General features: G+C 45.1%; 1 protein-coding gene across 4 annotated transcripts in view; it reads right to left on the reverse strand.

The window, feature by feature from the left end:
- Window positions 1-616: 616 nt before the first annotated feature.
- The window catches only part of ATG9B (autophagy related 9B), a 411143-nt gene continuing 397312 nt past the window's right edge, over window positions 617-14447 (reverse strand). For all 4 annotated transcript variants that reach the window (XM_069210766.1, XM_069210767.1, XM_069210768.1 and 1 more), the window contains one exon: window positions 617-2458. The gene's annotated coding sequence lies outside the window, so the exon portion shown is untranslated. The remainder of the gene's footprint in view (window positions 2459-14447) is intronic.

Genomic DNA, 14447 nt, shown 5'->3' on the forward strand with positions numbered 1-14447 from the left:
GTGCCTCACTCACCGTCCTATACAGTGTTGCAGAAACCAGTACACAAAGGTTGTGCGTTTCCTGCCAACTATGATGCTGCTAGGCATTTATAAGTAGATATAGTGAATTACTAATTTGTGCAGCTAGTGAATCATAAGTGTACGTGTAGTACGATATTTGCAAAACGCCAACAAGTCTGTGTCCCTTCTGTGCTTCATTGCCAATGATGATGATAGGTGTAACAGTGCTTAGTTTGTACCAGTGGCTGTAGGTGGTGGGCAGCAGCACTCATTTCTGAAGACTTGGACTTATTTTTCAAGATCAAATTTTGACCCAGAGCAAGAGAGAAAGATAGCAAAAAAGGAAAAAAAAGAATGAAAAAAACTGATACAGGGAGATATCAGGCACGAACAACAATGTGTAAGAGTGAGATAAGGAGACAGGAAGCTTAGGGTGGTAAAAGAAAGAGGCATGAGGAAGAATCAAGCAAGACTAGATACCATTGGTACTCAGCAGCATTGGCAACTGGTTCTTAAACAATCTGAGCTTCTGCACTTATGTATATACATATCAAGCACAGGTTACATTTGAATGGTTGCACATGAGATTCACTGTGTGTAAAGAAAGAGCAAGAAGTGACAAACAAGTCTGTAAACATTTAATTCATCTGGCGCACACATTAGTTCCACTGTGTATGTACGACGCAAACACCCAGCACCCCTGCAGCACTGGTAACGTCAGCACCATGGAAATGTGGCTGTGCCGCTCTTCTGTCCAATGGCACAAAGTGTGTTCATATCAAGTATAACAATGGCGATGGGGCTACACGTCATGCTTGCAGAAATCGCCTAAGCTTACATTAGTGACTTCAGGAGAAAGGAGCTCTAAAGAAATATAATGGTAAGGCATGCTGAGCCAGGCTAACACTGCCTATATGGTAGGGATGCTTCTAGGGAGATTATTAGCTAAGACGGCTCATAGTTGCTAAGCAAATGAAAAACACCCAGTATAAATAACCTACAGTGCAGGGTTAAGCAAAGAGAAATTAATGGTCGTTTCCTTCACTCTGCTAAATCCAGTAGGCATGGAACTTGACATCCATGCAGACTAGACTATCCAACAGTTATGACATGTCTAAGTGCAAACACTGTCTTCAACAGAGCATTATCCCTTTTAGGACCATCTAATCCAATTCACTGCTCTGGACATAAGTGTTGACTGTAGGCTGTGCCTCGAAGGCTCGTCCTGCCTTGGTGCAAACTGGTATGGCTGAAATTGTACAATATGGATACACACACTGTACCACATGAAAGGTACATCTAAATGGCCTTCCCTAAGGGTTTAGGATGACAGGTGACTAATCTATAGGAAAAAGACACCAGCCGCCTTCAAGCTCACCCTGTGCCACCATTACCTGCTGCTATGTCCCAGACACACAGCTCTTTCGTGAGACTGCTCCAGTCACCTGCTACAATACAAGGACAATCTCCTGCTGAGGGGATCCACAGGTCCTAAATTAGACAAGCTTTCACCATCGTTTATTTGAATGGAACTCAAAGTTGTGCATCCACCGTGTAGAAGAGGTTTTATCAATCAGTGCAAGCTGATAACAGAGGTGGACACCTCCTGGTGTGCGATGCAGCAGCTGTTTGAAATTTCATCCCTGAAGACTATGCGGGACTCCTGGCTAGGCAAGGGCTTAGTGTTTTTCGCTTCTGTCTTAGAATCTGCATGCACAGACTGACCTCTGGATAAGATGCAAGCAACTCGTCAGGTCTTTAGCACGTCTGGGCTAAAGCGATGGAACGGAAGTGGAGATTCTAAAACACAATTACAACTCCTGCTCATTAAACGAATAACAAGAAATAAACGTCTGCTCCTCTCAGTCAATGCTCCTGTGTCCCCTTCACTGATGCTGCAGCAGGTAGCCTATCTGGTAGTGATATGAGGCACCTCGGATCCAAGACCAGAATGTGTAGTTAGCAGATTTTCAGTTCTCTTTACAGGCCAATGATTATAAATAATTTCTCCTTTTTTCTCTGTTTTTTGTAAAAGAAATGTAAAATAGCTTATTTTGCTCTTAGAGTCAATAAAGATAAGAAAAAAAACCTCAAAAAGTCTCTCACTGATGTATTAAGAAACTCCAACATCCCGGGAGTTAACACTGTCCAGGCAAAGCAGCATAAAATAGTTTCTAATTCTTGAGCAGAACTCAGAATCTATTGAGCACGCTCACACCCACTGCACACAAACACACACAAAGTGACCACCAATCTCCCCCATGATGGCATCGATGAAGACAGACGACCCATGGAGAAACAGGAAGGCAACGAGGAAGACAGCTCAGGGTGGGTCCTTGGAGCCAGGGCCAAATATCGTGGAAGACCTTGTACACCTTCCTGTTCCTGGGCACAGGCCTGCTACCAAGAGGGTCCAATGGAGATGGTCACTGGCTTTTAATGGATCCTTCTAAGAAACCTGGGGGTAAAGAAAGATATTTGTTAGTAAAGCACAGCTCAAATGAGCATTAAAACAGTATGCAGACCGTAGAGAAATGATAATCACATCAATTCTGCCCACTTTCCAGTCAGCTCTTCAGCTTTACTTTTCTTTATGCAGTACCATTTTGGTGTATGACCTCGTTTTAAAAAAAAATCATTCTCAGTTATAGCCATCACCACTGACAGGTGACCACAGATCCAACACAAGTCCCCCCATGGGGATCTCTGTCTGCTCCTTGAGCAGCAAATGACGGCCTCCATTCCTGAAAGGTGAGTGGGGTAGGTGAGATGTGGTGGGAAAATACCACTTTCTTGAGGGTGGTGAAAATATCTACACTGTTGCTATTCCTTATATTGGATATTTTTCTCAATTAAAGAAAAAGGAAGGAATAACCACTTATCTGCGTTTGTATTTCTTCATCATGGGCATTATAATCATAGAAAGATCTTTCCCTTTATTAAAAAAACGAATGCATTGGGTTGCACAGGGATTGGCATGCTGCCCTGTAAAACACCCTAGCCTGAAGCACCTACAATGCTCTGCACCAAACCATTGTCTTGGTTCTATTTTGGAGGAGGTATCTGGTAATAAAAAAAAATCATACATCTACAAGTAGGAAGGTTTTGCTTCAACATTAGGGGACCTTTAGCATACAAATACCAAGACTTCTCAAAACATCCTCGGAGACAGCCATCCCTCGTTGAGAATCCGGCTCGCTGCCAGTCTATCCAGCAGTAAATGTAAAACATATCTGCAAATTACCAGGTAGAAGCCCAACAAATGTCTTCACAGACACTTTTCATAATAAACCAGCTATAACACATTTTCTTCCAGCGGAGTAAAGGTCTTAGTTGCCATGGAAGGGAAAGTTTCACATTGTGATAAACATATCCCCGAGACAATCCATCTGACTTTAGCCTACAGGAGTACTTAGGGAAATTGTTCCACAAGACATAAATTGTTGTTATCTCATTCACTATCTTTATCTCTATCTGTTTTAGAGATACTACTTTACATCCTGCAAATTCGGGCATTAATCCAGTGAAGCTGTAAGATCTGAAAAAGAGACAAGCAAATGTACTTCCTGATTTAAATAAAATTCCAGTATATTTTTGGGGAATGACAAAAAGCGTTACTACATGGAATGACCAGCTACAGTGGATGTTCATGTGAGGCTAATTAATCTAGACAGGACCATGAATTTCAGGGATGTTCGTAGCATAAGGCTAGACAATAAAAAATCTACTCAAGGTTTGACTTTTGCCTGGGACCAGAAGACATGCAAATACATTTAGCAAGTACCTTAAAACATCAAGCAGGAACAAATCTCCTCACAGAAGGTAGGATTTTACCAACCACATTTGTAAACCTCTTTTAAAACAAGGGCGGTGAAAGGGTAAATATTACAAGTTTGTTCTCTATTCCATACTGGCTGAGCAATTATCTTTAACAGGATCAAATTCTTACTGAATGCATTAAAGAATCTCTTCTATTTGAAAAAGACACTTTCTTGTGGAAGGCTTATTTGCTTCTACATTCAATCTGCAAACTTTTCAAAGACTCTACTGGAAGACCTCAGAAGCCAAGTGTAATTATTTCAGCCTGAGATAGATAGAACATTTTTCTTGCTTCCTAACAGCAGATGCGGTTAGTAAAGATGTCTCCAAAAAGGGTGGTCATGGTCAGATAATAACTTATTATCTACCTCTTTATATCACACTTCTGCCATTTCTAAGCACTGTAACTAAGATGTTTGCGTTACCCAATTTATGATACTCAAATCAAGGATTCTGGAAGAATGGAAGGCAGATTCTTTCTTGCCGGGATTTTAACTTGTGGCCTTCAGCTCACCACATTCATTTGCGCCAAGTGATTTACTCATGGAGCGATCTTGCTGGCTAATATGTACACAGCATTCACATACTACCACTGGAGAGGTTATCAAAGTGATGAGATACATTTTAGAGTTGTGAAACTTTGGTTACACTGGGAACCAGAGGAGTTGGAGGAAAAGCATAGAGAAATGTTCCTAAGAAATCAATAAGGTATTCTCAAACATAATTCTGTTCTGAAAACTTAGTAAGGAACCAGGGCTTTGGGCACTGCCAGCTGTAGAGAAATAAATAAACCGCAGGGAATCAGGCACTGTGAAGGAAGGGTCCTTGATTTAGAGCCCAGTAATAGCAGAGTATCTGGACTTCTTCCGATTGTGGGTGGTCTTGTTCCATTTCACTTCCTGATGCAACACATTGTACTGTCTATTTCTTTCAAAAGTGTTTTAAAGCAATAACAAGCAGTAAAACTTCTACAACAAGATGGATTGCTAGAATTTCAAAAATAATCAGAGCAAATTATAACTCCGAGAAGCTGGGCATGAAATTCCACGAGGGGGAAATAAAGGAGGTAAACTTTTTACTAATATGCTCCATGCTCGACACGCCTGCAGCTTTAAACTGAAGGATGAGGTAGAGTTCTGTCACACATCAGCAGCAGGTGGAGAAACTGAAATGCGTCCAGTCTTTTTTACCAGAACCTGTACACGGCAGAGGCCTTGGAAGCGCAAACTAGACCACTATACCTCGATACCAATAACTCTGCAAGGCAGATGGTGATGCCCTCTAGGCCCAAGTAACTAAATAGGAGGCAGCAGCCTGACTAATGGAGGAGGGTCTACCCCCCCACCTTGTTCCAGACATAAAGAGTGTCTGTCAGGCTGAGGAATGGTCAAGCCTGACAGACACTCTTTATGCTTAGGTCAGGCAGCCAGGTGCTATACATGAGCTAAATGCACAGGCGCCTGGCTGCTTGGGCTTAACCTTGCCAGACTGAAGATGCCACAGCTCGTGTAGACATGACCTCTTCAGCCTGGAAAAGTGCTTGGAGGACCTCCCCCTCATGACGAGGCAGAGAGTCATTGATAGCCTTGGACCTGGGTGCTTCAGTTTTAAGCCCCGAAGAGCCCGGGACCGAGTCTCTAACACTGACACCTAGTCACAGAGAGGGATGGGATAAACAATTCTCACTGACCCCATCTCACTGTAATGAGATAGGGATTTCCACCTTGTCAGACAATGAGAGGAGGGCGGCAGTACCAACCCTCCTGGAACCTCCGAGGCTTCCCTCCCGAGAGGCTGAAGAAAGTAAGTGTTACATTTTCATTTAATGTTTGATGCATGCTTGTATGTATGAATGTGAGTGCGTGATATGAATGGGTATGTGTGTGAGTGAATGCATGGGGGAGTGAGTGTGCATATGTGCACTCCCCCACATGCACTATGCTCAAATTACCAGCTGTCACTGTATATTGGAGGTTATTCCAGCAATTACTGCCATGAAACAAGCTAACACCCAGGACCAGAGAGCTTCATGGATGAATATGAGAAGATCTTTGCCACTCAGCAGCTGCCTCTGCTAAAAGAACTGTACACTGGAGTTAGTGAATTAAAGTTAGGGTGTGGCCCAGTCTACTGAAGAAACAAAATATCCCTAATCCTTAAGCCCAATAAAAACTCCAATGTTCTACCAACACATCTCTCCTCAATTTAAATACCCACATTTTTATAAAGGTACTGACTAACAAATTGGATGGAGTCATGCATTCCTTGATTCACAGAGATCAAGCCGGATTTGCTCAAGAGAGAAAGACAGAAAACAAACATAATCTTACATTTCATTTACATAGCTAAGGAGGTAGGATTGGGGTTGTGGTGTGATCTTACATTGTTTAGTTAGGGTTGTGGCCTAGTGTGTAACGTGGTGACACACTCTAAATGAACTAGGTATGACATGGGACAGAGCTGCAGGAGTCGTGGCTCAAGGTCCTTAATGCAATAGCTAGCTGAGAGACTTGGCTTCCAGCCATCCTTGCGCAGGGCACTCTCACAGTGGGCTGCAGAGAGAGAGGAGCAAAAAAGGCAGCCTGTGCTTAGCATGCTACTCACTGCCACAGGAACACTATGGCCCTCTGAGAACGGGCAAATCAGGATCTAGGCCTCATTTGTGGTGAGGCACCCAATATACTTTTTGCAGTTTTGGATAGTGCCTGCCATTAGCCCCGAGGACCCAGGATAAAGAGGGATTCTGAGCACAGCTTGCCTCTTCCTGCATGCACACTTATTGCTATTGGGGATGCGGAGAAACATAAGCGCAATGTGTGACTGGTTTGCCTCAAACCACAAGACCAGCTTTTAAGCTGACACAACCCGCATATGATAGGGTGAGACACGGCCCCTGCATAGACAGAGGCCTGCCTCACTGGGATTAACCATGAGGCTCACATGTGACCATATCAGGATGTCATTGAGACCTCCATTCTCTGCTTTCACTCCTTTAATCCTTGAGTGCCTTTCCCTCAATACAACAGTGCTATTGGAAGAGAGACTTGCAGCCTAATGAAAGGAGGGGAAATAGTAGCACAAGTAACACCAAGTACATTTTGACAGCCATACAATGATATGGGACGCTCAGAACAAAACAAATGTGCAAACTAAAATGGAACAGTTCACATGGGACCTCCCATGGTATGGTGCCTCAGATACAGACTACGAACCTGCTGTCTGGCCTCCACTCCCAGTCACAGGCATCCTCAGATACCATACTTAAGCTGTACAGGACTCTAATACCTTGCTTAAATCCTAGATTGGGGAGGTGGTATCTGATGTGTCTATGCATCACCAAGATCAGCACAATGCTGTGCCGTATGGTCAAGCCAGAAGCACATATCTCAGGTGGTGTGGACTCCTTAAATCTTCTCCAAAAAGAAGTGAAGCGCCTTGAGGAAGAAACACCAGAACTCAAGTAAAGAGCAGGAGAAGCGGTTCGTGCTTGCAGCAGCAACCTTTGCATTCTGGGGCTACAGAAGGATGTAGAGGTCCGTAACATCAATGCTTTTTATGGTGATGGTGGCTCTCCTGGATCCTGCATAACGGTGCTTCAGGATAGAGATAGTGCACAGGGCTTTGTCAGCCCGACCTCCCCCTGGAGCGCTTCAAGACCCTTCATAAAAAAAGACAATTATTAAGAGAGGGAACGCCATCCTTGCAGTAGCCTGGGACAAGAAAAGACATAGGGGGTCATTATGACCCTGGCGATCTCCTGACAGCCAGGGTAAAGGTGGCAGTCTCACCATCAACAGGTTGGTGGTGAAGACCGCATCATTATGAGTGTGGCGGATTGGCCTCTGCCAACCCGCCACATCTCCAATCATACCGTCATAGTGGTCGCAGCCGCTCAGCCAGAGATTTGCATCTCCAACCCGGCGGTCCACAGAAGCCCGCCAGTGGTATTAGGAGCTGCCTTTCCACCAGGGTTTTTGCTGCTATAGCACTGCAACAAAAACCCTGGCAGAAAGGCTACCGGTGACAGGGAATTTCTTCCCTGTCACCGGTAGATGACTCCGCCACCACCTCCCAGCAAGTACGAATCACCCCCACCCCACCTCCAGACACAGCACCCCTCCACATCCATTCCTAATCCCACTCCAGACACAGCACCCCCTCCCCCACCTCCCTTTCCAGACACAGTGCCCCCCTCCGCCCACCACCCTCCAAACACAGAGGCTCCTTCCCCGCATACATGCACACGCACAGACACCCACACGCACCACGCATACATTCATTCACCTACACTAACATACACGCATTCATTCACACGCATCCATTCACCTCAGCACTCATTCACGCATTCAACCATGCATACTCACACCCATCCTAACATGCATACTCACACCCATGCTAACACGCATACTCACATGCAGACAAACACGCATTCACCACAACACACTTACATACACGCAAGAAACACTTGCATACACGCACTCACTTCTACATTCAGACACGCATACAATTACGCATACACACTTTCATGCACACATGCAGACAACATCCACTCACATGCACACACAACACCCCTCTCAGGTTCAACTTAGCTGGTCTGAGGAGGAGGCTGTCCGGCAGGGAATGGGAAGGGGTGCTTCCACTGCCAGCAGCACCCCGCCATTAAGACACTGCCAGGCCGTATTATTGCACATAATACAGTAGGCGGTGTCCTTCTGGCAGGGCGGGGCCGGTGGTGGAACTGCCCCAGCGCCTTCGCCCACCAGCATGACTACTGCTGGATTCCCACCCAAAGTGTGGCGGAAATCCAGCAGTACCCATAATATGATGGGCGTAAGACCGCCAACACTGCTGGTCTTGTGGCGCCTGTGGCTTTGCGGTCTTCCTTGAAGACTACCGAAGTCATAATGATCACCATAGTCAATAAGACCAAATGTGTGATAATTTTATCGGACTACCCTCGTTGTGCCCAAATATTGCATCAGACCTTTGCAGGTGTGACAGCAAAGTTTAGAGCTATGGATCAGGACTACAAATGTATTTTCCCAGGTAAGCTGAAAGCTGTGTACCAAATGAAAGCCTACTTCTTTGAAATGTCAGATTCTGCTACCGACCCACCACTTTAAGTCCAAAACCTGAGACTAGCCAATTGAGGTTGCGTAACGAGAGTAAAGACTTTGGAGGTCCAAGAGAAACAGCCTTGATCTCTATGCCTCCAGACAACAAAGCAGCCCAGAGGACACTGAAAAATCAGCGGACGAAGAACAGTTGAACAACATGGAACCTGTTTGGCAGTTGTAAGATCTTTAGGGAAATAAGCATGCTTAACTGTACTCATATTTATATTAGAGATACCTGAAATAATATCATCATGACTTCAAATCTCCACGGAGGGGTAACTGGATCATCAGCTACTCCTACAGGGCAAATAAGGAGGTGATGCACATTATCTCCAAGTTCGTAGTTATTACGAGTAGTTTGTTTTGGTACTGGTATAGGCCACTGTGGCTTCACCGGAGCAAGTGTAGGGAGAAGGTACATGGGTGGTCTACGGAATTGTTCTTGATTCTCAGGTTTCAACGACACACTGAGTTATTCCTAAACATAACACTACACCCTTTTCATCATATAGCATGAATAGATACCATGGTAGGATACCATATCATGGACCGTTAATGGACTAGTAGATAAGATCAGTATAGGGCCAGTTCTTCAGTACCTAAGCGACACTCACCCGATGTCCTGATGCTACACGAAACACACTTGCTGGCAACCAGCTGTAATTTGCTAAGGCACTTTGGCCAAGATAGGGTCTGCCACTTTGAGTTTGTGAAAGGATCTCAAGGAGTGGCCACATTATCAAGGAAATACTTTACTCTAGTGATGGCTAAGACCACTCTGGACCACCGGAGTTACTAAGATATACTGACAGGAATGGTAGACCGCCAGCCGTGGACATGATAAACTGTACATCCCTCTGACGTTATATTGAGGGTACTCAGCGTGTTGCAGTGTTGCTCTCTGGACATCCACAGGCCGTGACAATACTTAGAGGTGACTTTAATACAGTAATGAATAAAGAAGTTAACACAAGGGGTTCAAGCTGCTGGACCCCCACTGCACTCAATACTCAGACAAACAAGTTACTTACCTTTGGTTATACTTTTTCTGGTGGATACTCTATTGCGGATTCCATACCTTTAGAATGATACCTAGGTATCAGGATGGGCCCAGAATCGTTTTCAGCAGTATTCCTGAGCACCGCTAGGTGACATTGTGCAATTCCACATTAACCTTGTCCCACCGCAGAAGTGATAGAAGAGCATAGCATATGGATCCTAGCCCACCATGCTGACTTAAGTTTCTCGATTGATTGTTTGAGGGCCCTCGCAAGAGGAGCAAAAACAATATACGGTGGCAGTGTGCAGATATCTTATTCGAGATCTTTTTGGATGGTTCAAGGAGACCACGCCAGAAAAGGAGGAGGTGGGAGGGTAGTGAGGAAACTACTATTAGTTAAGAGTATTCACCATAAAGAGCGGTACTGAAGGGTAAGCAACTTGCTCTTCTGATAGATACTTCTAACTGCAGATTCCTCATGTTTACCTGCCCAAGGTGGAAGGTCTGTGGAGTGGGTTCAGACCAAAATGTCCTGCAGGACTAAAAGGGTGAAATGCCCTTTAGTCTGACCTGACTATTAAGGCAGTACTGCTTCACAGACGTGTACACGGACGCCCACGTTGTCTGTTAAAGGTCAAGAATAGGCACTCAACATGTCAACATAGTGGTAGCTGCTCTGGCGGAATGTGCCATCAGTCCTTCTAGTGACTGCATCTTGGTCAGTGTGTATAAGATCTTAATGTAGGTGACTATTCACTTTGAGAAACTCCTTTTCTGCACATCAGCAAAAATGGAGAAAAATAAGTCATAGCTTTAGGCAAAAACATTGCCCTGGCCTTGAACACCTGTTTGTCTGGTAGAAAGGTGGTTTAGGGTGGCACAAAGAGAGCCTTGAGCTCACTCATATGAAAAGCTGAAGCGATCGAGATGAGGAAGATGGTTTTGAGAGTAAGAATACGCAATCAGTAGCTGTACATTGGCTTGAACGGGGAACACATGGGTACATCAGGACCAAATTAAGATTCCACTGTAGTACCACAAACTACGTAGAAGGGAACATGTGTGTCAAACCTTTAATGAAACACATCACAACAGGTGATTTAAACAAGAAAGGCCGGTCCAGTAAAAAGCCAAAAGGACTAACCAACAAGCTTTAATGGTGTCTACTTCAAGATCTTGCTTGTCCAAAGATAAAACAAACAACTAAACATCAAACATTTTGGTTGTAGGGGGTCTATTCTGCTGATGCCACACCAAGCTACTAATTTGTTCCACCACCCTACATAAAGAGATTTTGTGAAAGGACGCTTGGCTAGGAGGAGAACATCCACAACCTCAGAAGGTAAACTGAATGCAGTTAACTGCCACCACTCAATCCCCACATATGGACATGTAGGTTACGTAGGCTCAGGTGAAAACCCTGCCCTGCTGCTGCGACAGAAAATCCCCCTAAAGGGCTAGCCTGATCGAGGTCAAGTACTCATGCCCAGATGTTTTGGATACCATACTTCCCTGGGCCACTAGAAGGACTGGGGCCTGGTTGTTCCGGATCTTCTTCCAAACTCAGGGCAGAAAAGGCTGTGGAGAAAAGGTGAACATGTGTCCTGTGCTTGATTCTAGCCTGAATGCTTCTCCTAGGGGGAGCACTCTTGAGAATTCCAATAAGCAGAAGTTTTGACACAGCGCATTTCTAACTGTGTCAAAAAGATCTAGCCAGGGCTCTCCCGGGGAAAGCCAGCCTGCGCCACATTTGGATGCAACTGCCATGAGTGATCCACCAGGGGTCGCTGGCTGATCTTGTCCATTCAGGCATTTAAAGATCCCATTAGGTGGGCCATGATCTTAGAGTTTTTTCTGAGGCTCTAGTCAACTTGAGTGGCACAATGACTCTTGACTCAAGACGCAGAACCCCACTTCGCCTTGCTTGTTGCAGTACCTCATGGCAGTAGTGTTAGCCAAGAGAACCTGCACCGGCTGTCCCTTGGTGCATGGAAGAAGGCCTTAAACATCAGGTGGATGCCCACATATTCAACAGATTTATGAGGAGCTAGGTTTCTGCCAGAGACTGGGTCTCTCTGATCTCCACTTCTCACAGATGATATCCCCAACCCAGTAGGGTCGCATCAATCATCATTGTCAGTGGGGAAGATAGAAGGGTCTGCCACTGCTCAAGGTTGCAGTCCAACAGCTACCATTGAAGATTCTGTGCAGTCTCTGAAACCAGGATGACATCTGAAAGATTTTCCTGGTGATGAGCCTACTAAGACTTCAGATCCCACTGCAGAGTCTTCAAATGTCTCCTGGTGAAATGGACAATCAGGATGCATGAGGCCAGCAGGCCAAAAAGTCTCAGAGCTGCTCTCACTGAGATCAGGGTCAAGGCTGAAACATCTAGATCATAGTCAAATGTCCTGGACTCGTTGCAAGGGAACAAGGCCCAGAACTGCAACTTGTCCAGAATAGCTCCAATAGAAAGAAGCCTCTATGAAGGAGTCAGGTATGGCTTCAACTCATTGATCGAGAACCTCAAGAACTTCAAAAGGTTTGCTATCACCTGGAGGCAGTCTATGACTAACTATGGCACGCCTGCCTTCAGCAGCCAGTCATTGAAGTAGGGAAAACTGGTATCCCAAATCACCGAAGATGGGCTGAGACCACAGCCATCACTTTCATGAACACCCAGGTGGCGCTGGTAAGGCTGAAAAGGAGCACAGCAAATGCTACTGGCCTGCTCTGAACTGCAAGTAACATGCATGGGACTCCAGGACAGGCACATGAAAGCATGCCTCCTTTGGGTCCAAGGCCACTATCCAGTCACCTGGATCCAGAGTGGGCAAAACTTGGGCCAGCATGAACATTCTGAATTCACCCTTTCGCAGGAAGGCATTCAGAGGTCAAAGGTTCAAAATAGGATGAAGGTCTCCACCCTTCTTCAGCATGAAGATGTAACAGGAGTAACAATTTGTTCCTGCTTCCCAGCTTGGCATCCTCTCAATGGCCCCTTAGGGCAGTGGAACATGTACCTCTTGCAGCAATATTGATAGGTACTCCTTTGAAAGCCACTCCCATGTGAGAGGAAGCTCAAGCTTGCTGGAAAGTAACAGAAGGCCATAGCCCTGCATGACGATCAGGAGGAATCATCTGTCATAACAGCCTGCCACCCTGCAAGAAAATGTCTGATCCTGACTCCTACTGGGTGGCTGGTGCCACTAGAAGCAAACTAAAGAGGCTTTAAGGCTGATGCTTCGGGGGCAGCGGTCTGTCTTGCATGGTGTCCCTGATGACCTGTATGACCGCTTCCAGTCTCCAGGCGTGAAAATAATATGGTGACTGCTGCAGTAGTTGTGGGGGCTGGCAGGGGCTATATGACAGCCTTCTGGATTAGCCTGGGAACGGTTAGGCTGCTGTTGAAACTATTGGTATGGGTCAAAAGGTGCAAGGAACATGCTTTCTTTGAAGAGTTCAATTTTTTGAAACCTTCAGTCTTTGGTGGAGAGACAATGGAGAGAGTTTTGGAAGGAATTTGTTACCTGACGAAAAGGGATCAGAGTTCAGGATCAGATCGGAGACATGCAAAGAAATGAACTGACATCAGCATGCAGGTTGTGGAGCCTTTATTTCAAATTCTGCTCTGTCACTTCTGGGACAGAGCTTCAGAATGCTACCCAGCGGCATGCAGGAGCACTGCAAAAATAAAATTCCGGATCCGATCTGGCACCTGGGAAATATGAAAACTATGGAGTTCGAAATATCCATGAGAATGACCTTTCTCACTTAGCCTTTATGATATATGGCGCATCTGGGATCAGGGTGTGATAGGCTTTACCCATTGCTCATTCCAGTATTTATTCCTTGTTCTCTAGGCTTAACTATTTTTACTCCTTGCAGCAGACAATCTGGTTCATGTTCATAGATCGGGTACACTGCCACAAGGAATATGAACCATGCTCCTTTCTCACCGACTATAGGTCATGAGTGTAAGGTTAGACTGAGCCTCATTGATTTCAAGGAGATTGAAAGCATGTTGGCTATTAAATGACAACTTTAATTAACATTTTCAAACTGAGATCTAATCATACGAGGAGCTAAGTTTGAGCTCTGTTACCTTTAACTGATAACTGTGGGAGGCACTTAAAACAGTAGGTACGGAGGAGCTAAAGCTTAACATATTACCTTATCCTTAAGGCTAATTTAAAGGTACTGGAAGTTTGCAGCCTTAAGGGGAAGATGCTTAATAAGCTTGAGTCAGATTATTTGTCTACTTGGCTGGTTACACTCCTGCACCGGCTGGAGACCTTAAAGGTCTGTTTTCAGCAGCACCCATTAGATACAGCCAGACTCCTGTGGATAGCCTCTCATAAGCAGGTTTGAAATAGTCCCTGGTTTCTGAGACACCAAAGAGACATTGAAAACGGACACATTAGAAATAGGAAAGTCTTCAGTAGCTAACATTGTACATTATACAAAGCCAGACCTATACAAAGAACGATGCACTCCCTTGATAAGCAAAC

This window comes from Pleurodeles waltl, chromosome 10, assembly GCF_031143425.1.
Source record: "Pleurodeles waltl isolate 20211129_DDA chromosome 10, aPleWal1.hap1.20221129, whole genome shotgun sequence".
NCBI lineage: Eukaryota > Metazoa > Chordata > Amphibia > Caudata > Salamandridae > Pleurodeles > Pleurodeles waltl.